The 23,133-nt window shown below is 35.3% G+C and overlaps 1 protein-coding gene across 10 annotated transcripts in view; it reads right to left on the reverse strand.

Moving 5' to 3' along the window:
• Nucleotides 1-23,133, reverse strand: part of SOX6 (SRY-box transcription factor 6) — a 393,141-nt gene that overhangs the window by 142,343 nt on the left and 227,665 nt on the right. The gene's annotated exons all lie outside the window — the stretch shown is intronic.

A 23,133-nucleotide genomic window follows, 5' to 3' on the forward strand; every position in this document is an offset into this window, starting at 1 on the left:
ATTTTACAGTTTAAATACCAATAAAAACAACTTTCTCAGAATGCAGACCAGATTGAGCTGATCTGGCTGGGCCAAGAGAGGTCATCAGTAGCTGTGTGCCATCATCATCTGTTTTGCATCCACTTACTGCAGTAAGCAATGAGATTCCTAAACTCATTACCAGTAAATAAACTTCTTCTGCTGACTAAAAAATACCTATAAATAAAATAAAGTATAGCTCTCTGTAAAATGTATTTGCCATAAAAACAGATAAAACAAAAAGCTTAGTAAAAAATACACAGTAAATATGCCAGCATCCATAAAATATTATATATCACAGCTCTCTTTCTCTTTTCTAATCCTATTCTCCTGCTCCAAAGACAGCCGTGCACTTTTTTTTTTCCATGGGGGTCTTCCTTATCCCCAAAACACATCTGTCTTGAGTTTCTCTCAGATTTGTCAGGTGGATCAGTGCTCCCCAGGGCCTGCTCCATCTGAAGTATTTTAATTTGACTAAACACCTGATTTATTTTATCTCTCCGATGAGAAAGGCAGTTTGTCTTAATAGAGCCTGTCAGCCTACAGTCCCATTCACAGCAATTTACAGGCAGCCAGGGATGCTGGAAAAGAAGAGTGCTGTGATTCTGTATTTTATCCTCCTCCAGAAAGCACCTAAAAGCAGCTATTCACTGCTACTGCATGTGGCATTTTAGAACTGAATTAGCTTTTTATTCAAGTAACTACACTAGTTGTGAATAGCTTATCTGTAAAATTGCTACATTCACTACTGATTTTATTAACCTTTGGCTCTATCACAAAATGGTCTTCAGTTAGGAAAGACCTTTACATTTGACACGTTTTTCTTAGGGGCCTTTATTTCAGTGACTTCAGATAAACTGAATTTGATCCATTGACTCCCCTCAGCAGCAGTATTTAAAAATTTGTGTTGTTGAGAAGCCGACAGCGTTCAAAGACTGTTTGTACAACAAATATAACAGCAAATATAACAATTACTTCCACCACAAGATCTGAGAGAAAAAAAAAAGAAAGAAAAAAGGTCTCTGATTTGTGATAATTCTTTGGATATACATTCCTGACTTTGTGCTTATTGTCACAAGCTCCAAAAATAATGCATTTTTAATTTTTCAGTAGGCTATGATTGTTTTTGTGTAGGCTGGAGCACAAATTGAGATAAAATGGTCAGACTGAACAGGACTAAAGCATCAAAGAGAACTTTTGAGAAATTCTGGTCATAGGTCAATCTAACCAGGACTGAGAAAATAAAAAGTAGCTATAAATCTACTGAAAAAGAAAGAAGAGTTCAACTTGTGGTCTAAAATTACATTTAGAAAGAATTCTGTCTGTGGCAAAGACCTGCCTTTTAAAATTGATCACAGCACCACATTATTTCTGGGACACAAAGGAATAGGAAGATCACACATCTTACAATAAGATTCATTTAATAAAAATCAGAAGGACCATTTTGCATTTTAACTACTTAGGTTCTTCTAAAGTATTTCAAAGAATATTTAAATCTGGTTTGCTGTAACTACAGGGAGAGAATATAACTATAGTTCCTAAATTAATCCCTGATTTACCACCTTACCGCATTCCCATTACCTATTACTGCATATTTAGACTATATTGAGATATGCTGACGTATCTGCATGCTAACAAACACAGGAGGCTTTTCAGAGTTGGATTTGGAGCAGTCCTTGTGGCAAGTTGTCATGAGATATAAGCAGAGCAATAACTGTCGGCAAAGGAAAAAGAAAAAAAGCAGGCATAACAAAAAATAGACTTCTAAACTAATCTCTCTGACACCGAGCAAAAGAAAACAAGATATAACTACATATTCTATCCTGGGAATAAAGGACAAAGTAATGTAGTCATAACTAAGCCAGAAATTTATAGGGCTGATCCGAAGCTTGCTGACGGCAGATTTTTAGCTGTGACACTGAATTACTTTGGTTCCTGAATGTGCTTCCTTAGTCCTCCAACATGTACCCAAATAAAAGACTACCAGGCAGAGGTGCGCATGCTGGGCTAGCTGATGTTGCTGAAGCACTTAGGGATCTCTGCACAGGATCTCTGCACAGCTGCAAAGTATTATCATTTCTCTCAAATTCCACGATGAGTATAAAGCATTAAAAATATCATCCTTGTTTATGTACTGCATCTAAACTAACTTTCATCCTGTATACCTACAGGAAATACAAATTAATGAATCACAAATGATTATTTTTGTTATGTTTTCAGAATGAACACACAGCGTGACTTATACGAAACCAAGACAGCAAAGCAAGAGAGAGCTGCAGTCCGTGCCAGAAACTAAGAAAGGCTTTAAATCACATAACGGCAGACCCAAAGTACTACCAACCAAAGAAATTCAACCAACAGTCAAAAACGATTTTGAATCAAGTTAAGCAGTTTCAGCATTAAAAAACAACAACAACAAAGAAAAACAAACAAAAAACCTCTATGAATCAATTACCCTGTTTCCTTTTTTTTTTCTTCTTCTTTTTCTTTTTTTTTTTTAATGGACATTGTTTGAGAAGAAAGCAAAGCCACAATGCTAGACTTAAAAGAAAGTGTATTTGATCTTAGCTGCCCAGAGATAACCTGGTTAAAGCATTCTGTCTAACACGGCAGTCTGCAACACACATCAGATAGGCTGTGATGTCGTTACTTCACAGGCTCTGTCCAGCGTTTAGCATTTACCCTTTTTTGATTGGGTCACTTTTTAAATGCCACAAAATAGGGCAGCAAAAGTCAACAAAAATAAACAGGGAAAACAGAAGAAAGTAACAATGTAATGGAAGGGCTTTGGAGATAAAAGTCACTTTGTGAGGGCTGCCTCACTAAGGAACCCCCTTCCATTGCAATAGCATCTAATTTGAGTTCTAACTCCAACAGCAGTTTAAAAAGCTTTCCACTCTAAATGGCCCCAAGTGCATCATAAAGATAAAGCATTTCAGTAGAAAACAGCCACAAAGACCTCCATTATCTTATCAGTCTTTGGTTACAACAGCTGAACCAATATGACTAAGTTCTGAATGACTTTTTTTCTCCCTTCTTTTTATAACACAAGAATACTGGAATTTCTTTATTTCATTATCAGTTAGCAATTGTTGATGTTCCCATATGCTACTGTCCAGTCCTCAGTCAATAAAAAGTCATATAAATGCTTCCATTGTGCTTTGTAGCATCCCAGTGCAGAAGGCAGTGCGGCAAACATGTCCAGCATGCAAATCAAACTGGATAGCTTCTCTTGCAGAGGTGTGAGTTTCCCCCCACCCATATGTTGCAAAATGATTCTGTGACTTAAACTTTTAGCAAGGAAAAATTAACACCCTATGCCCACACACAATAATGCAAATTAACATTAGGAAAGGCTGAAGATGTTCAATAGAGTAAAAGTTGTTTGTCATCGAGAGAAATAAAAAATGTCTTCAGTGTGCACAAAGCATCTTACTGTTATGACAAGGATGAAAATGCTTAACTGTTGATCTTCAGTATTCATCCTAGTTTCGAAACAACAGAAGTTCATATGTTTAAGCCATTTCCTAGAAGTGAGTGGTCTGAAACTATTGTAAACTAAGTATGATTTGCAGAACAGGAGAGTTTTGATATAGCTACAATCTTGCACAGGCCAGGCTCTTTCCCAGGCAAGCTATAAATTGCAGGGAGCAAAGTGGAGATGAATTGCCTCAGCCAGGTAGGGACAAGCCTTCATTTCCCATGTGAGCATGCCCACCAGGAGGTGCAGGAGGCAGCTGGGGCAGTGACAGCAGGGCTGCCCAATGTCCATCACAAAGGCCAGCTGCAGCGCTATGCACGCTGAGCTGCAGGCCTGTCTCTGGCCCTTAGCAGGGTTCTGCACCTACTTGTGCTTAGTATGGCTAGCACTGAGGCTCTCTTCCACCCCACCAGCCATTTGCCCAGCCAAGGGACACCATACATGTGCAGAAGAGCAGTGCACATCCACATCCCTCCCTGACACCAAGCTGGGATAGAGGCAAACTTGAGTCCCTGGGTGCAAGTATCCTTTCTCATTGCACCTCCAAGTGTTAATGCTCTACTGTACCTAATTCAACCATGTGAAAAGTCTCACTCACTTCTTTTTCCCTTCTCAAAAGAATCTGAAGGGTTTGGTTTATCCCTTCTTCAGACTTTACAAATCACAGAGAGCTGTTTATTCTTATTTAAGAACAAATAATTCACAGGAATGTACAAAGTACTCCAGCTGAATACATCCCCTAAAGATTTGCTATTGCCCAATGGCAACTGAGGCAACAAATGCTTGTACCTTAACTTTAGTAGGGTCTTCTCCTGAGATAATATCACTTTCTAAGCCTTTAACTTTTTTTTTATTTTTTTTCCCCAATCTCAAATATCACCTGTTTTCTGGACTTCTTTTTTTTTTCTGTTATCATCTTATAGCAATTCTTAAGTGTTTCTGGAGAAACACCTTATACTCACAGATTCTCTTACTGGACTCTTTTTCACAATAGCTCTAATCAAACTAAAATAGGACATTCAAGAGGAAACACTGCAGTGACCAGATCAACATAAACTAGTCACAAGTTATTACCAAGCAGCTCCAAAATTGACAAATTACTGCTTAGGAATAGGACTGGATCGAGCAGTTTCTGGTCAGTCCACGGAGCAGCACAACGGTACCTTGTGCAATTTTTAGCAATGTGCTACATATACAGTTGAGTCCTAAAATTTAATCCACTTCAGGAATGTACAAAAGAATGTGATGTTAGCCAGAGCTTCAGCCTCCCCCTCCTCCAAAACAGCTCCCACGAAAGGGGAATTCCAATAAATTGATTGCACTTCTCACTCTTTCAAACATATGAAAATAACTGTATCTGACATATACATTGGAGGATTTAACTATATGGAGAAATATTGTTACTATTCCATATATACAATTCTATTTTTAAATCGTTTACTCAAATAAGAAAAAAACAAAACAAAACAAACAAACAAACAAAAGACAACAAAAAACTCTCCAGTTTCCTGGGGTGACTTTCAAATTCCATAACTTGTCACCTCATATTCTAAATATCAGAAGTACATATTAAGTGTTAATTCATGCGTGTGCATGAAGACAATTTTTTGAATCAATTATTTCTAGGGTTTTTCGGCAGCAAGTCAAGATCCAGTGATGAGAATTCAGTTTTAGTGCTTTGAGTGGTTTTAGAAATGCTTCATATATACTCAAAATATCTACTAAGACTATATGGAGGGGGGAAAAAAAGTGATAATACTGGATATAAACAGGGAAATACATATTAGCATTCCAACTAAAAACTCGCAGCCAACCTGTTCTTGCTGAAATAGAATATAACGATGCAGCAGAGGCCACAGGCTGTGAGTAATCTGTACAGCAATACAAACACTAAAAGATGATGTAAAGAGAAAAGAAAAATGAGAAGTTTTATTTTGTTAACTGAGGAGACTGTAGCCCAGGGCACAACACACCAAAATAAAATGAACATGGTGGTGTTATAGAGCAAAATTTGTATTATTATTATTATTGACTCTAACTCTCAATTCCAACGCTTTTTAAAAGAAAAAGATTACAAACAAGAGAGGAAGAAAGATGGTCCATTTGTTTAAGTTACTCAGGAAGAAATGTGAGACTTGAAAAATTTCCTGACCATCCCTTTATGTTTTTCTCATTAATTACCATTGACAGTACTTCTTTAGATTGAGAAGGGAGTTTATTCTGAGGATAGGAACAATGTGTATTTCAGATTGTATTTGTGGGCCATACAGCAGAAAGAAATGGATATTAAGAAAATATATATAATTACCAAAAAATATAAGAGGTATTTGAAGTGGGAAAAAAAAAAAAAAAATGATATACAGAAAACTTAACTCAGTTATGTAATTTTATAACATTTCCTCTTCTGTAAAAAAAAATTAAAAAATTATCAGGGAGCATAATGACAGTATACTACACCCTGTATTAGACAAACTATAAAATGCAGGTAGAATGAAATGAATTCCTTCATCCAGCTGAGACAATGACTTTAAACTAAAAGGGTGGGGTAGGTAAAGATTCAACATAAGAAGAAAACTCTTTACTCAGAGAGTGGTGCCACACTGGAATAGGATGCCCAGAAATCTCTGGATGCCCCATTTCTGGAATTACTGAAGGCCAGGTCAGATAGGGCCCTGGGCAACCTGGTCTGGTGGAAGATATCTCTGCCTATGGCATGGTGGTTGGAAAATGTTCGTCCTTAAGGTTCCCTTCAACCCAAGCCATTCTATGATTCTATGCCAGAAATGGTGTTAATTAACATGGCAGAAAGGCTGAAACATCATTCACTATAGCAATCAACTTTTACAATCAGAATTTTCTCTGTGCAAACAACCCCACATGGGTCATATTTATCAGTGTTTTGCTTTCCTTTGTTACTTTTAGTTCTTTTTTTTAAATGAAGATACTGTCTTAAGTGAAAATAGCACAAGATCATTTCACTGTTTGCTTTTAGAGAACACATATGAAGCACAAAAAGCAATAGCAGACCAATGTTATATCTTCCTCAAGATGACATGACAGTCATAGAAAGGGTCTGAAACTTAAATCCTGCAACTTTCTCTTTGCAAGGTCTGTACAACTAACACCAAGCCAATAGTCCCATAATCCTTTAAGGCATCACAGAGAAAAACAGGGGCAGTATCATAAGGAAATGGAAAGGCAGATAACCTGTTTTTTGTCTTCTGGAGACTAGACATAGTCAGAAAATCAAGTCCCTTAAAAACAATGATGTTCTCAGTTCTAATAACTTATTCACTGCAATGGAACTAGCACCTCAGTGGGTCTAATTCTCTTCCAGTTGTTTAAATATACATATAACTCCAGAAATTTCAGTAGAAATACCTTATATTTTCTACAGTATGAAAACCGATCACCATATTCCCATACATACAATGCATCCATATGAACCACACATAGCAGCTAAAGTCATTTGTTCCTGTTCCTTATCATTTTCTCTGTGAACCTGATTCAAAACATACCAGGCCTTTCATCAGCTTTGGCTGAATTTTAGAATAGTCAAAGGATGAATAGCAGATACATCAAATTAAAAATGCGAAGTACTACTCTGCTTTTTATACCATTTTCAGAGGAATTCCAACACAACAGCATTCTGTCTTTAACATCATTTTCCTTTCTGGATTATGCTTTCTAACCTATTTTTTTGTTTTGTTTTGGTTTGGTTTTGTCTCTTCTGACACACACAAAGTTTACTGAATGAAGTTCTTCTGTACTATTTAAGTTCTGATTGAATATTGCAGCTGTGTCTTGAGGAGTGATGGGTGGTCTGGCATGTGAATGCTAAGCTATTTTTAACATTCATATAAAAATTGCTGTAAAAGGTGATAGATATTTATTGTACCTTTCTATTTAAGTTGAGAAGATGTGATGCTTTGCTTATATATAATCAAAGATAGCGTCTTCTTTGGAATTACAATGTTTAGAGTCACAACTGATGACAGCCTGGATCCTATCAACCAACATGCAAAGATTAAGAGTCTGCTAAAGAAAGAAATGTAAATGGGGAATTCAGGACTGATTTTGAAATTGCTCCGTTTCATTGATTGTTCTTTCATAACAGAGCACTGCTGGATAAAAACCATTTTGTTTCCATATTCAATTTTAACTTTAACAAGAGATTTCTGGGCACCATGGTATTCTTCAAAATGAGTCTTATTTTTGTATTACGTAAACATGATACAATTCCAAATCATCTATACATTTTTTGTTGTTCTTGTTCTTTTCAAAATTGTATTTCTTCCTGTTGTGGAAAAAAAAAAAAAAAGAAAAAGAAAAAGAAAAAAGAAAAAAAGCACTTGTTTGGAAGGAAGAGTTCTCCAATTAAAACTTGTATCTTCAGTCACAGGGATGAACTAAATATCTGTTCCATTAATCTTATTCTGGAAAGAGAATTGTATATGTACACTCATAAAAATGACTGGAAGGAAGCTGAGTTTAGAGGAAGCTAGTTTAATATCTCATCTGATGAGTAGAGCTCATATGAATTAGATGACTTTAATTTTCCTGTATAACAGGACTTACAGTTTCTTGTGATTTCCTTAGCTGCTATTTGTCTTTCGTAAAAAAAAAAAAAAAAAAAAAAAAAAAAAAAAAAAAAAAAAAAAAAGTTCATGATGTAAATGAAGGTTTTGCTTGTTTTTTTCAGTCTTGTCACATTGTCTCAACTGCAGATTAATAACGAAGATGAAAGAGAATCGTATGTTTTAATTAAGTTTCCCATTTTAATCAGCAAGCTACTGAAAAAAGTTCTGAATAGCATTTTTCTTTTTTTCTCATTTTTATCATAGTATTTGCAGAAATAATGTGATTCTTCTCTCAAAAGAGTGTAGAACTTTTTGAACTGTAATGTCTGGTAATACATACATGGAGTGATGGCAAGAAATGAGAGCTGAAGTCCATTCAGCTTATAGGTGTGCATCTGCAACTGAACATGGCCAAATGAGGTGAGAAAACCTACCTGTACTGTACATTCTGCTGGTGCCAACCTAGTTTTATGGAGGATGATGTGGTACCTTATGTGGAACCTGAGCATCTCTGTCACAGAAGGTCCATGAGAACAAACACAGTAATTAATTCTTTTATCTGTGAGTGCAAGAAAGGACGAGATCCATTTCACAGGTGTCACTGCACCTGCATTATAAAAAGGCCGACAGATTTACTTGTTTTGGAGTGAGATACTAACACTTTAGTAATCTTGCCTCTTTTCCTATACAGAAAATTATTACCCAAACACATTTCTTCTATTGCATTGAGAATGCGCAATATACACAGGAGATATGTGCCCCTGTGAAATATATTTTGACTTATGCTGTAGCAGTTACTTTTTATATATCTTCTTAAATAAGTTACTTCCATGAGTTTTTAGTTAGTCGTTACACCACTCAAAAATGTCTAAATATAAATATGAGGAGTATTAGTACTGCAAGATTTATATACTTTAAATATAAATTTTAATTTTGATCTTAATTACATGTTCATCTTTCATGTCTTACAAATACAAACAAGTATATCAATGAAAAACTTATATTTGCCTCTGAAGATTTTTATTGCCTCTGGTGATAAGTAATGAAGAAGCAAAGTTTATTGCAAAACAAGGACATTAGCATACCCTGTCGATCATGGAAGCTGTAAAGAAGAAACTTCCTGCTTCATCTGAGAAGAGACAATTTAGTCAAAAGCCTTTGATATGTATGGCAAAGCAACAAATTTTATACATTTAGAATATGCCCACAGAAGTCAGTTGAAGGATTTACATTGATTTCAGTGAGCTTTGAAACAAGTCCACTGATATGTTCATTAATAACAGTGTTAGGTGGTCAAAACTGGAAGCTCCGGGCTTGTAAAACTGATTATTTTAAATTTCTTTTGTAACTAGTTTTACACTGAAAGTGCTACTTATCTGCTACATACAATCTAATAATCTGTAAAACCCATTTAGCAGAGCACATGAATGCTTCAAATATGGATTATCTCATTTTTGCTTTTTGTTTTTTTGTAAAAACCACAGAGTATGAGAAGGAAAAAACAAAGTAAGCAGTGCTTGTTGGTCCCTCATGATTTAATTAAAAAATAAATAAGCAAGCAAACAAATAAAATGAACCCATTCTGGAACAAATTAGATTTCTATGAAAAACTAGTTCTGCTTCTTTGAAATACGCTGCAAAATTATCAATCCCAGCTTTCTAACGGCAGAAAAACTCCTAAATCACATTAACCAGAGGTGACCTAAATTTACAAATTGAAGTTCTACCCACATTCTAACTGTGTACTGGAATAATTATACACTAACCACAAGCATGTTTAGCCAGATGTTTCTTACAAGCAACTAGAAGCACATTGGGATATTTTCTTATTTCAATTTATTTGTATACCTAGCTGATCACAAACAAAGCATTTAATACGACCCTTCCCTATGGAATGACTGGTAATGAAACTCTTCACAATCTCAGAACCATAAAGTGGTATCAATTTCTTCCATTCTGCATATCATAGAATCCTCGAATCATCAAGGTTGGAAAAGGCCTCCAAGATCATCCAGTCCAGCCATCCACCTACCAGCAGTATCTCCCTTAACATGTAAACATGTGTTTACATACAACATATAAACACTCCTTCAACACCTTTGGGGACGGTGACTCAACAACCCCCATGGCAGCTAGTTCCAGAGCCTAACCAGACATACAGAAATTCTAACACTCTGACAGAATCACTCTGAACAAAAACATAAATATTGCCTGTTCCAAGGCCTTAGCATGATTTACTATTCTAAAGCCTGAACTGTAGGCACAACTTTAGGCAAAACCGAAAGATAATCCAGAAAAAAGAAAATGCTTCATGTTGGGAAAAAAAAAAAAAAAAAGGGAAGCTACATGTAAGAAATACATCAAGAAGTTTCTCAAATCCATTACAATTTCACTTGAATTGATAACCTTATTAATCCTGGGATTATATCCCTGGGATATTTAACAAATTAGGATGCCCTAACAGTTGCTCTCACCTTACAACAACAAAAATTTGTCCAAGTTGCATTTTCATTAATTCATTTCCACAGTGACCACAATTACATTTTTTGTTGTTGTTTTTTTGTTTGTTTGTTTGTTTGTTTTGTTTTGTTTTTTCCTAACAGGAAAAACAAAAGCAGAAGTAAGCAGCATGTCTACTGAGAAGTGTCTTGAAAGTTAATCGTGTTCCTTTAAAGTGTCCTAATAAAATAAAATAAAATAAAATAAAATAAAATAAAATAAAATAAAATAAAATAAAGCTATGTTCCAAACAACACATCTATTGCAACTCAAATTAATGTCTGTGACACACTTAGCAGCTCCATCAGTGACCTGTGATGCCGAAATACTGTCAGCTATGGTGAAGGCTAATTACAACTGCAAAACATATTTTTTTTTTCACTTAAGCAATTCCTTTAGTGGCCTTTTGATTTCTATGAAATTTAAATATACATCAAGACTTAAATCTGACTGTATCTGAAAAGTTCTCAGATAGTTTTCCAAGGTGTTTCTTGGACCCTAGGTTTCCCTGGGACAAGCAGATTAAATGGATTTCAGTCTCTTACTTTTGCAGACAGATCTCTGGCTGTTTTCATGCATACTTTAAGCATCTAATGCCCATCGAATCAAATGATTTCTAACACTGTTTTTAAAAATGAGAAATGTGTCTAAGTCATAGAACATCACCAGAAAATTTTTCTGAGTATTTTCATCTGTCATTTCTAGACACTAAAGCCACGGCTGAAAGACCAGAACTACCTACATATTACTTCCTAGAGCCTTTTGGCACATTGCTAACTTCAAGGCATGAAAGACTGCATTCATTTTCAAATTTTAAATGTCTTCCTGGGAACTCTTCCATTATTGGTTTGATATATAATAGAAAATATAATGTTCTTCCACTCTTGTACACATGAAATGTTCTGTGTTTTCAGTTACACCATGTACTCAACATACAAGACAGAAGTCCATCTGAGAAGCTCAACTTGTATAAGTTGAATATGACAAGTAGAATACAGAAATGCATTTATAAGGCAACAGCCACATGCACTTATTCACAATTACCTCCCAGATTTAAAATATTAAAAAAAAAAATTAATATAAAAATATAAAAAATAATTTTAATATAAAAATATAAAATATAATATATATTTTTTAAAATAAATCAAGTACTCAGTGTTGCTTTAGGCATTAATTGAGTTTATACACTTTGAGAACAGTGACTTTCTCAATTGCTTATTCAACCACATGACTTCTAAACACCTGCTACAACACAGCTATTGCCATCCAAAAAAAGCACTACTAGGAAGGCTCATAATAGCACATGTTCCAAAATCATTACCTTGTCTATCAGTTAACCTTGTTTATCAGTTAACCTCCCAGTTCTCACATCACTTAACTATTTTCTATCTGTCAGTCATGAACACTAAACAAGTATAAGATATCCTGAGTTCAACAGAAAAGAAACTCTTTAGGAGCTAGTAACGTGTGTTATGCAAATACAAACACGCTCCTCTCATGGCCTCTTAAGAATCATCACAGTAACTGAGATTATAAATTTTACAATTTCAGACAGTAGCAGCAGTCTCAGCCCTGGCTCTGGTGATTCCAGCTGGTGTACAGGATCTGACTTTGATCAGTGAAGATCAGCACTCTCCTTTCACAGATGATGCTGCAAGAGTTGGAGTGGGCCTACTGCAAGAAATACTTTTTCTCCTTTGGGAAGACTGTTTCATCAAAATAAGTTTAACAGTCTTCAGTTTGATTACATACATCAGTGTTCCATCACTTCCAAACTTGAACTTGACATTAATTTCTATATGTTTAAAGTATTGAAGTATTTTACATAGGCATAACTGTCATAATGTAAATTTCCCATAGCAGATTTAGCAGACATGTAATTAGCATCCATATTTTTTTCTCCAGTGATTCCCTGATTATCACCATACAGTTTTGTAGAACAAGTGGGCACCGCCATCTGTAGCTGAAGTCCAAGAGACCCAAAATTACACCTTAGGAGGTGCAGAAAACATCAAAATAGTGAACACTGCTAAATAATTTACAAATGAATCCTGAGGTAGGAGCTCTCTATTTACCAGAGACCCTATATTAAGAAAATCTTCAGCCATCCTGTGATTTGCAGGATCTCAGCAGTAAGTAAACAGATCCTGCCACAACAGTATAGAAATGAAGGGAAAAAGAAGTTCTTTCAGTTACAAGTTAAAAGGAGCTCTATGATTCTTAATGGGTCTGAAAAACAAACCATGTAACAGTTATGCCCATTTTGTTTTCTTCATCAAAACTTGAGATCTCTGTAAGCTTTTCCCGATTTAGAGAAATTTAAGTTGCACAAACCTATCTAAAATGTCTGTATACGTTACCCTGCCTTCTGAAATTTTGTAACTTGAGTACAACACCAGCATGTTAACAAGAGATTTTGTTTTAGTACCTATAATAATACTTTATTCCACCTTCCAGATATAAACTGAAAATTGATATTGTCTTGTAAACAGTTGTATCAGCAATATAACTGACTTTCAAAGTATGGTGAAACTTGTCTATAAACCATTTTCTTCTTAGATGTCAGAACTGTGATCTTATTTCAGTAGAACATACCATGAGCAAATATAAATTTACCATATTTCCAAGTCAAATAAATTGCAAAAGATGTACCTTCACATAGAGTACTAATATGCTCAAAAATATTGGAAATGTTAACCATTTACATTACACACTTTATTATTATCCCTAGTTAATATAAACTACATTTAATTTCACATTTAGTAAAACATATTTCTGCCCTAAATGAGGACTATAATTTTTATCAGCAATTATTCCTATTGATGTATGAACATAATTATTTAAATTCAATGCATATAGAGGCAGGATCCATGCACACATTTATAGTTTTTGTTCCTTCTGTGCTTCTTCTCTAATTTTTGTGGCTTGGAGCTCCTCCAGATGCTGTCTCTGACTTTGTGGTTTTTGTATTTGAGATCCTATCTCCTGATTCATAGCATTCCTTGATTGACAAACAGATTCAGATATGAAAATAAACAAATACGTGTGCATAATTTGTATCTGTCAGCTACTGCTAACTTTTCTATTCATACTGTTTCTGAACTTAGCCATAGCTTGGATCTCCAAGTTGCTGTATTTTACTAAGCTATTCAACAACTAGTGACATATGTGATCTTCACACTGCAAGCTGCACTTCAGATTCAGAGGATATTTCTTTTTTTCCCTCTCCTTTCATAAATCAAATTATTTAAAAAACAACAGAGAGCTTTGGATTTCTAAACTGATGTGCTTCTTAATTGAATGCAGAACACTTTCATACTAGTTTCTATTAGAAGCCCACTTTTTGCTGATTTAATGCACAGTATAATACTTTCATTGGTAGATTAAAATTGTTTCACTGGAAGTAAAACCTATTATTACATGCTTTTTTAGCAGTTTTGTCTTGTATAATGTAGGATGAATTATGTAAAATGTACCACACAGGATACAACAAGCTGCTACTTGCATGCTGCAAACAATCAGTTTCACTGATAGACTGGGACTTAGCATCTTAAAATTCCTGTGGAAATCAAGAGCATTTTAAGCATGGGGTTTGATTATTTAATCAGACAACTTGCATTTTGCCCTGGCTAATTTGGAAGGCTGATAATATTTTACTCATAAAATAATTGTGCACCTGTTGTGACGGAAAACTATTCAAACAAATCTTAATAGAGAGGAGGATTCATTGCAGACATGAGTGTGTTAGCCTCCCATTTCTGCTATCTACAGGGCAACAGGTTTTAAACAACTATTGAACAGGTCTCAGCTTAATATTGTATTACCTTCCAAGAACATTTATGACTAATATGACTAATACTAAACTTTAATTCATATTGACAGCACAAGGTAAATATTAGGAAACTACCAATAAGTTAAAAAGGATAAGAAAAAGTACAGAATCAGAATCACCAAGGTTGGAAACGACATCTGAGATCACTGTCCAACCACACACCTGTCACCAATATTTTCCACTAAACCTTGTCCTTCAGTACAACATCTAAAAGTTCCTTGAATACCTCCAGGGATGGTGACACCACCACCTCCCTGGACTGCCTGTTCCAGTGCCTGACTACTCTCTCAAAGAAGCATTTCCTACAATCCAACCTGAATCTTCCTGGCACAACTAGAGGCCATTCCCTCGAATCCTATGACTAGTTACACAGAAGAGGACAACCCCCACCCCGTCACAACCTCCTTCTGGCAGCTGTAAAGAGCAATAAGGTCACCCCTGAGCCTCCTCTCCTCCAGACTGAACAATCTCAGCTCCCTCAGCCACTCCTCATAAGATTTGTGCTCCAGACCCCTCTCCAGTTTCAGTGCCCTTCTCTGAACACATTCCAGAGCCCTGACATCTTTCCCTCAGTGTGATACATATACATACATACATTGCATATTATAAATATATGTATGTATACAATAGTAGGATTTAAGCATGGCAGCTAATGACCAAGAACCACTTCAAGCTGCTTTCAGATGTCTACTGCTTTTATTAACACAGACTAATACCTATGATCAACTCATAGCTATGAATTTACAGGATTCAGGGTAGACTACGTCCTTATCAGATTTCAGTTTCTTTCCTCTGTACAGACAAATTTTCTAGAGAATCCATTTCAGTACAGGTCTCTTAACTTGCTTTATCATTTTCATATTTATTTTAATTGAAGAGGCTTCATTTTCAGTAATTTTGAAACTCTCCTGGCAAATCATGTCACAACTGAAATAAGTTGTAGGGAGCTGAAAAGAGAGGAAGAATTTACTTTAATCCAAAATATTGCGGGGTGGAAGGGAAGGAACAGAGAGGGAGAAGGAAGAAAGTTAATTGGTCTCAGCAGTTAAGCAGAGGGGTGGTACCAGAAAGGACCTAATGGAAGCAAGGGGGTTCTGAATATGGACTCATTTTAATGTCAGCACAAGGTGGTGAAAAGAAGGAAAATGAGCCCAGTTTAACAAAATCTGCCCTCTGGCAGAAAACTGTCAGATGTCATTGGTCAGACCTGAAATGAGGTGACAGTCAGAAAAATCAAGATATTTCATAACAAATGCTGATAGTTACCTTCTTCCAAAGGGTCAGTTTGTTTAGGGAGTATAACTCCTGTCATATTTCTTTCTTCTTCTACCCCTCACTGAGCTTTTCAGGCAGCAGCTGTATCAGGCTGCACTTTCTTGCTACTTTCAATTCCTCGTGAGTTTTCCAATTGCATTCATATTTTATTTATTACTAATTCTATGTCCCTTAGGTTTTACAGGTGGCGTTTCTAAGTCACCTCTTAGTCTGCATTTTGTGAACTTCCCATTAACATGTTTTAATACCTCTCTTAAGAAAGAATATCTGGCATTCTTTGATTCCATCAGGATGCTCCCACCATCCCACAACATCCACACATCAAGACCCTACTTCAAAACCCCTGATCAGAAAGGGACTTTACTCAGGTGAAAAGGATTGCCACAAAGGATCTCATTAATCAGTACTAAAGGCTGGTGTTGTTCAGAATAGGGATTTTTTTTCTGCAAAGAAGAGTGGTGAGAGTGAGAGGTATGGAATCACTTTCACATGAGGATAAATAAATACACTTTTCACTTTTTAACATGGATATGAGACAACTGAATGGAATATAACATGTAGATGAACAGGTAACAGCATTTCCCCATCCATTATAATACAAGTTCTACGGGAAACCTACAAGGTTCAACTATAAAGAAGGAGATACTGTTATGTACAGCATATTGCTAACTGCTGAACTTATCCCCATAGACTCTGCAGCTGTCAATTAAATGTTCGAGTGATTGGATGTATTTGTAGATGATAATTCCATCAAGGGCCATTAAACCCAAATGTACCGGCTCTGAATCAGGAAACCCATTATCATGGGATCATGGGAAAGTGGAAGAGTACATAGAGGAAATATTACTTGCCCTTTCCTTACACCCTTCCCCAGATTGCTCAGAATCCATAGAGACAACATATCAGTATAGCTCTATACGTTCATTTATATCTGACACTTAAATCAGATTTCTTTAATATGAAACTTCTATAAAAAAACGGTTGATAGAGTACACCTACAGGTTTCAGCAGAATCCACACTGATCAGAAAACATCAGTCCTTTCAATATGGTGTCAATATTCATCTTTCTACATAACTGGTAACATTCATTCATTTGTTAGAATTTTACATGATAGGTCTACAGCAACAAAAATCTAAAGGCCCACTTCTACATATGCACTTGTTTATTTGTATGATCTTACTTTTCTTCATTAGGAGTTTTATCTCGTTAAAAGTAATTATCTCCATTAGCAACTAAGCTGGGACTTGGGTCTAAAGGAAATTTGTCACCGACATCCTGTGTCAGAAGAGGAAGCCTTCACTTCCAAGTGGTGATAAGGTTCTTCAACACAAACACCTTTCAACTACAGTGACAGAAGCTGTATTCTTTAAAGAAAACAATTACTCATATAATGAAAATCAATAATGAAAATATCATCCACAGTACAGCAGACCAAAAGAAATGCAAATTTTTGGGAAAAAAATAGAAAACCTTATTGTGTTTTTTAGTTTATATTCTATTCCTTTTCTGTTCATGTTCTCATGAACAGTTCGTACTATTTCTTAGTAAGATATTCAAGCCACAGTTCCACAGAACACAGCGTATAAATGAGCTGTCCCACTTCTTTCAATATACATTTAGTCTGAATTGTTAGTCTTAGAAACATACTACAATAAGATATATATATATTGTTTTATAAATATACAGTCAAGTATATAATGTATATGATATATATGTGTGTACATGGGTATATCTTACATTTATAGGATTGCCATAACAAATTCGCTGCATGTCTGGAAATATACTGCATGCATCCTTCTTAATATTATTTATAAAATGTTTTCAACAATACGGATAACTTGATTTATTTGAAAGGTTAATTACAACGTAATTTATAGTTGTGGAGTTTTAAGAACTAGAAACGGTAACAGTCAATAATTTTTAACACTAGAAGCAGGCACGATGGCATGATTGTGATAGGTGTCGCTGAAATATGACACCGTGACCAAAAGACCACAGCAATAAAAATGTTTCCTTTTTTCTTTTTTTTTCCTTTTTTTTTTTTTTCTTTTGCTAAGTACAGCTTCCATCCTGCCAAGACTCACATGTACATAATTTAAATAATAACATACATACAGTGAGCAGTCTCATCCATTTCCACAGAACTAAACTATGCGTAAGGTCAGGCTATTTAATTCCAGCATCTGGGAAAAAGTATTTCATAGCAAGAAAAGTCAAAATGATGTAAAATGAAGTAGTTTAATCTAGGCTACATGTTTGGTCTAGCTGATTATATCAGTATCATAATATCTTAATCAAAAGAAATAGGTACAGTGGGGCTCAGCAAGCTTAACTAAAACAAATAAATATTAGATATATGCATATATATATAAATTTATTCCCTTCCTCTGGAAAATCAGACAAAGGAGTATGCGAACACTGACTGTTGAAAGTGCTTATGAAATATTCAAGCATTCAAATATCAAGGTAACAATTTAAAAGATCAGGTTAGACCTGGAGGTGTATCTTACGTAATGTTACAGATTTGAGAAATGGCAAAACAAATATACCTGTCTGTTTTAGAGATCTAAAACTTAGAGCTAAGCACATTATTGGATCATGGAAATCAATACATTACAAGAAAACTTCATAGCCCGTGGTGTATTTTCAATCAGGACCACTTTCTTAAGGAATTGGGTGTAGAGTCTCTGGACTGAATTGTTTTGTTTTGTTGGATGCTTTCATTGGTTTCACTAATTGGAACCAGTTGATTCTTTATCCTCTCTATTGATTTTTTAAATCCTAGAGTTAACAATGATTCTAATGTATCATAACACTTTAGACCTTAATCGTACAGTGGGTCTCTTGCTTGTAGCTTTTGTTTGAGTTTTAATTAAGAAGACCTTGCATCTCAAAGCCTGAGCTGAGTTTTTAATTGCCAGTATGTATATCACACTGACTTCAAAAGAAAAAAAAATATGTTTATAACAAAGAGCACAAAGGGGAGCTTTGAAATGTCTACAGCCATACAAAGTGACATAATTAAAAGCCTCTCAGTGCCTCTGTGATATAAGACATATATATTTATTTATACATTCTTATAAAGCAGACTGTTATATACCCTTAGAATTCACAAAAAAGAAATTTCAGCAATTATACTGAGGAATAATTTGTACAAATCCTGACTGCACTCAGCAAGGGCTACAGTAAACCTCAGATTTATTTTCCTCGAAACAGTCTCCATATTTGATATAATGCACCACAAACCTCCCAAAAGCTTATCTATGAAGATAAATTTTATGAAATAGAAGTTCAAATGGCATTTAAAATGTTTTGTAAATCTTGCATGTTTTAAGAAAAAATATTAATTCACTCTAAAATCACAGAAAGTATAGTTTGCCTGAGGATTCACTCACACGGAACACTCTCCCAAGACTATCACAGAAATGGATAGTGCTAAATTGCCAGATTCAAACAGTTGTGTCTCACTGTTCTCTTCCAGATATTAGTGCACACACACTAAATGCCCCTAGAAAACACCTCCTTCAGTCTGCCTGGTGTTCTAATACCAGGGACGACTATCATTTTCAGGCATGTTTGCAGTAGATCATACAAGAAGAGTATCAAGTGAATGAAGCTGGTTTTACTAGATTCAACATTTCTTTAGGAAACAGTCATGCTGCTCCTCACCTATGCAAATACTCGGAAGTATTTAAATGTGTATAATGTGTACATGACACATGAAAAAGGAGTTACAGGCCCTTTTTAATAAAATAACAAATACAAAAGGAGATGGAACAAGTAATCATGCAAACTGACTTCTGCATTGGTTATATTGGATAAAACTATGAATGTCAATCATAGTCCTTCCCAAAACAGAGGATACTGTACAAAGACAGTGACATTCAAGTCACAGTACCTACAGAAAGTTCCAGTGGTAAACACCACCAATGGAAATCAGAGAACTACCCTGTTACACAGTAGCCGATGACTCACAAGTCACTCTTCTGTGAGACTACTAGACCAATTCTGACCCTTTCACAAGAACATCACTGCTGAAGTTACTTAAGGATTGACCTTTCTTATTTGATCTTCAAAGACCCTGCATGCTGAGAAAGACCATTGCGAGCTATTTCAGTGGGACAACTGCCTGATGCATGCAAGACTGTGCTATTTCAATGATTTATACTTGAAACAGAAACAGAAAACTTAAAACAGACTCTGCATGGTGATAAATGATGGTAGTCTACCTAGACACTGCTGCTGAAGGAAAATTAGATATCTAAGCAACAGAAATGCAAGCTGCGAGGGCAGAGGAAGATTGTGTGCAGAACTCTGTGTACCCAAATACCTAGAAATTCAGAAAAGAGCCCCAAACCACTATGTTTATTCAACTTCATGATACGGAAAATTAAAATGAAAAGCATTTCCTGTTGCTAATTGTTATTTGAAAGACCAACAGTGCAGAAGTTGAACATAAGCCTAATAAATTGCCTGTATACCTTAAACAAATGAATTTGCATGCACACACTGGCAAATGGCATACAATCAAATTATTTGCAAAGGGCAGATGTGTTGGTTTTTTTGCTTTTTTCTTTTTTTCCAGGTGAGCAGGTCATTTAACTGAGCTCAATGGCTTCACAGACCTTTGAAAATTTGACCTATGTGTTTCATTTATAAACATATCAAATGAACAAGCAGACTTATTTAACCACTGGAATTTGGCTACTAAGCATTCTGCCAAACGCTCCTCAGAGTTTCATGCAACCTCCCTGAAGTCAATGGCTTGTCTGGCTGGAATTCAAGGAAGAATCTGGACCATTATCAATAAATGAAATCCTAGTAAGGACACTCAGAAAAGGCAGTTTTACAAATGAAGCACACCACGTAAGACTAATTGTGAACAGGAACAACCTCACTTCGAGAAAAAATAAATGAGTCACTGTTTGTTACTTTTCTATTGGCTTCTATTGTTTGGATTAATGGATGGACCTTATAATTATATCCTAATTAACACTATTGTGTTCTAAATATAGGAGGTAAAACAAGAAAATACCATTTTTACTTGTTTCTCCCAGCCAATTATTTTACTTCTCATCTATGTGCTTTTTGAATACAAACAGAAACAGTTTGTGTCAGTGGTACATTTTTTTCCTGCTTTCATCCCCTTTTTCTGGCACTGATTCTAAGCAAACTGACTTTCCATAATCAAGATGCAAGTCTTTCACTTGAGGGGGAGGGCTGTAGTCGGGCAGAAACAGAGGAAGACTATGTGCTCAGGTTATCCACAGCAAGAACAACGCCTTCTCTCTTAAATAAACAACTCCCAGTAACAGTCAGTGCAAAGAGCAGCTCCTCACAGGACCACACCTCACTTTCATATAATCAAGACTTTTTCCCTAATGACCTCATTTACTTATTTTTTACTGCATTGCTTCTTTTCTTTTAGTTAGGCTCTCTCAGTAATATGAACTGAAAGTCTGCACAAAAGCCAAAAACATCCACCAGTTAAAAGCATTGGTTTAGATTCTAATGAAAATTAAGAAGCAAGATATTTGATATCCCAGAGAAGATACATTTTAAGAAACAGTTCTTTTAGACTTTAGCATGCCAATTATCTAACTGGAAACTCATTCAGAACAACGAAAATTAACCTAATGACTTTGTAAATCTACCACATTGAACACTGTAAAGATTTATTTTTTTTAAATGTACAGTTCTTTTGGTAGATTAAAACATCTCTCTGGTTCCTCTGCTTTCCTTTATTTCCTTTTTGTATCTGGTTTTCACGCTACCGCTGGCTAGCTGGTGGAATTTATTTTCTTGCTGAGATTATTTAAGGCAGACAAATGCCACTAGGAGGCAATTAGGTCGATAACAGTGATGTTAGTAGTTAAGAGCTAACCAGCCTGGAGACAGTGGGTAGACTACTGGCTTACAAGCCGAGAGGAGTCCAGCTTCAGACCCACCACTGTTCTGCTATCTAACTCTGCACCTTTTTTTATTCTCCTAAATTTGCATGGAGGTTTGGATACTGTAAGCAGAAAGCATTACAAAACAACAATCCTTATTCATCTTCACATTTGTGTCTGGGTTTTTTTTGGTGTTTTTTTGGTTTTGGTTTTTGTTTTTTTGTTTTGGTACATTTGGCAGTTCAGAAAAACTGCAGTTACATTAGCAAAGATTCAGTATTGAGTCTTACTGGAAGTCATCTAGTAATGGAAAGGAATAGTGCAGACATTAAAATCACATAAGGCAAAGATTCTAGGGATTAGAGGCAGGACATTAATTGTGAAACTAACCGAATGACTGTTTACATGCAACTGTGGTGAATTAGGTAATTCGTTTTAATACCGATAACATACTATGCTCCTTGACAAAGTATCTGAATGAGTTGAAAATCCTTCCAATTGTAAGAAAGCTTTATAGGTACACAAGAGGACAATTTGGAGCAAGAACTGCCAGTTCACTCTGCAGTGAACATACATGCTAAGAAAACAGGAGGAATAACATAGATGCAGAACTGCTCTCCCTCTTTTATTTATTTTTAACAGATGAAAGCTCATGAAAAAGTTTTTTGTGCCATCTAAAAGAATAAATAACATTATCCAGCATTGTTAGAGATCCCACATCTTTGAATTTTGATTCACTAATACCATTCAAGCAGTTTCTATTTAGAGACTAAGTAGCTATATTGTGCAGTTAATGGACCAACCAGCATTCAAGGTTTTCCACATTATGAAGAGACAATACAGCTTTAAATAAATAGTCATGTCGAGACATAATTTTGTTGCCTTTTTCTGTTACTGTGAATTTTAACACATTTCTGTAAAACTGTATACTATATTTCTGTCACTTACATTCCTCTAGGATTTCTTACCTGTCTTTTTCTCATTGTCTCAATTCTACAAGTAATATCCAACAGGCAAACCAAACAGATTTTGGTCTTGAGTTAGTTGCAGGAACCAATTAAAATTTATTTAGTGAAAAGGGCTAGTCTTTCACCTCTTTACATAATTAAAAACAAAACAAACAAAACAAAAACACAAAAAAACAAACAAAAACCAAAAAAAGCCAAACCTGAATTATCTTAAGCCTCCCTTGAGGAAAATTAAAGCCCTAAGCTTCTACTGTCATGCTCTCCTATTAGTTAAGATTTGTTAATACAATGGTTATTATTCTTTATTACCACATATTTGTAATTGATATTTAATAAAATTAATCCAGTGAAAAGAAATAAATCTTAGGTACCTTGTGTGCTATTCAAAAATGCCTTCTGAGCCTTTCTCACAGTACAAGGAAAAAACAAACAAGCATCACCTTTAAAATTTGCTTCTAAGTCAATAACACTGAAATTCTTTTCCAAAAGAGAAATGAAAATCCATGAGAGAATTGATGGGTATGGAAAAAACACTTCTAAGTTTTCGGTACACTCTTTAATAGTCAAAGAGTTTCACTTTTACTAGA

The sequence above is a fragment of the Excalfactoria chinensis genome, chromosome 5, assembly GCF_039878825.1.
Source record: "Excalfactoria chinensis isolate bCotChi1 chromosome 5, bCotChi1.hap2, whole genome shotgun sequence".
Taxonomy (NCBI): domain Eukaryota; kingdom Metazoa; phylum Chordata; class Aves; order Galliformes; family Phasianidae; genus Excalfactoria; species Excalfactoria chinensis.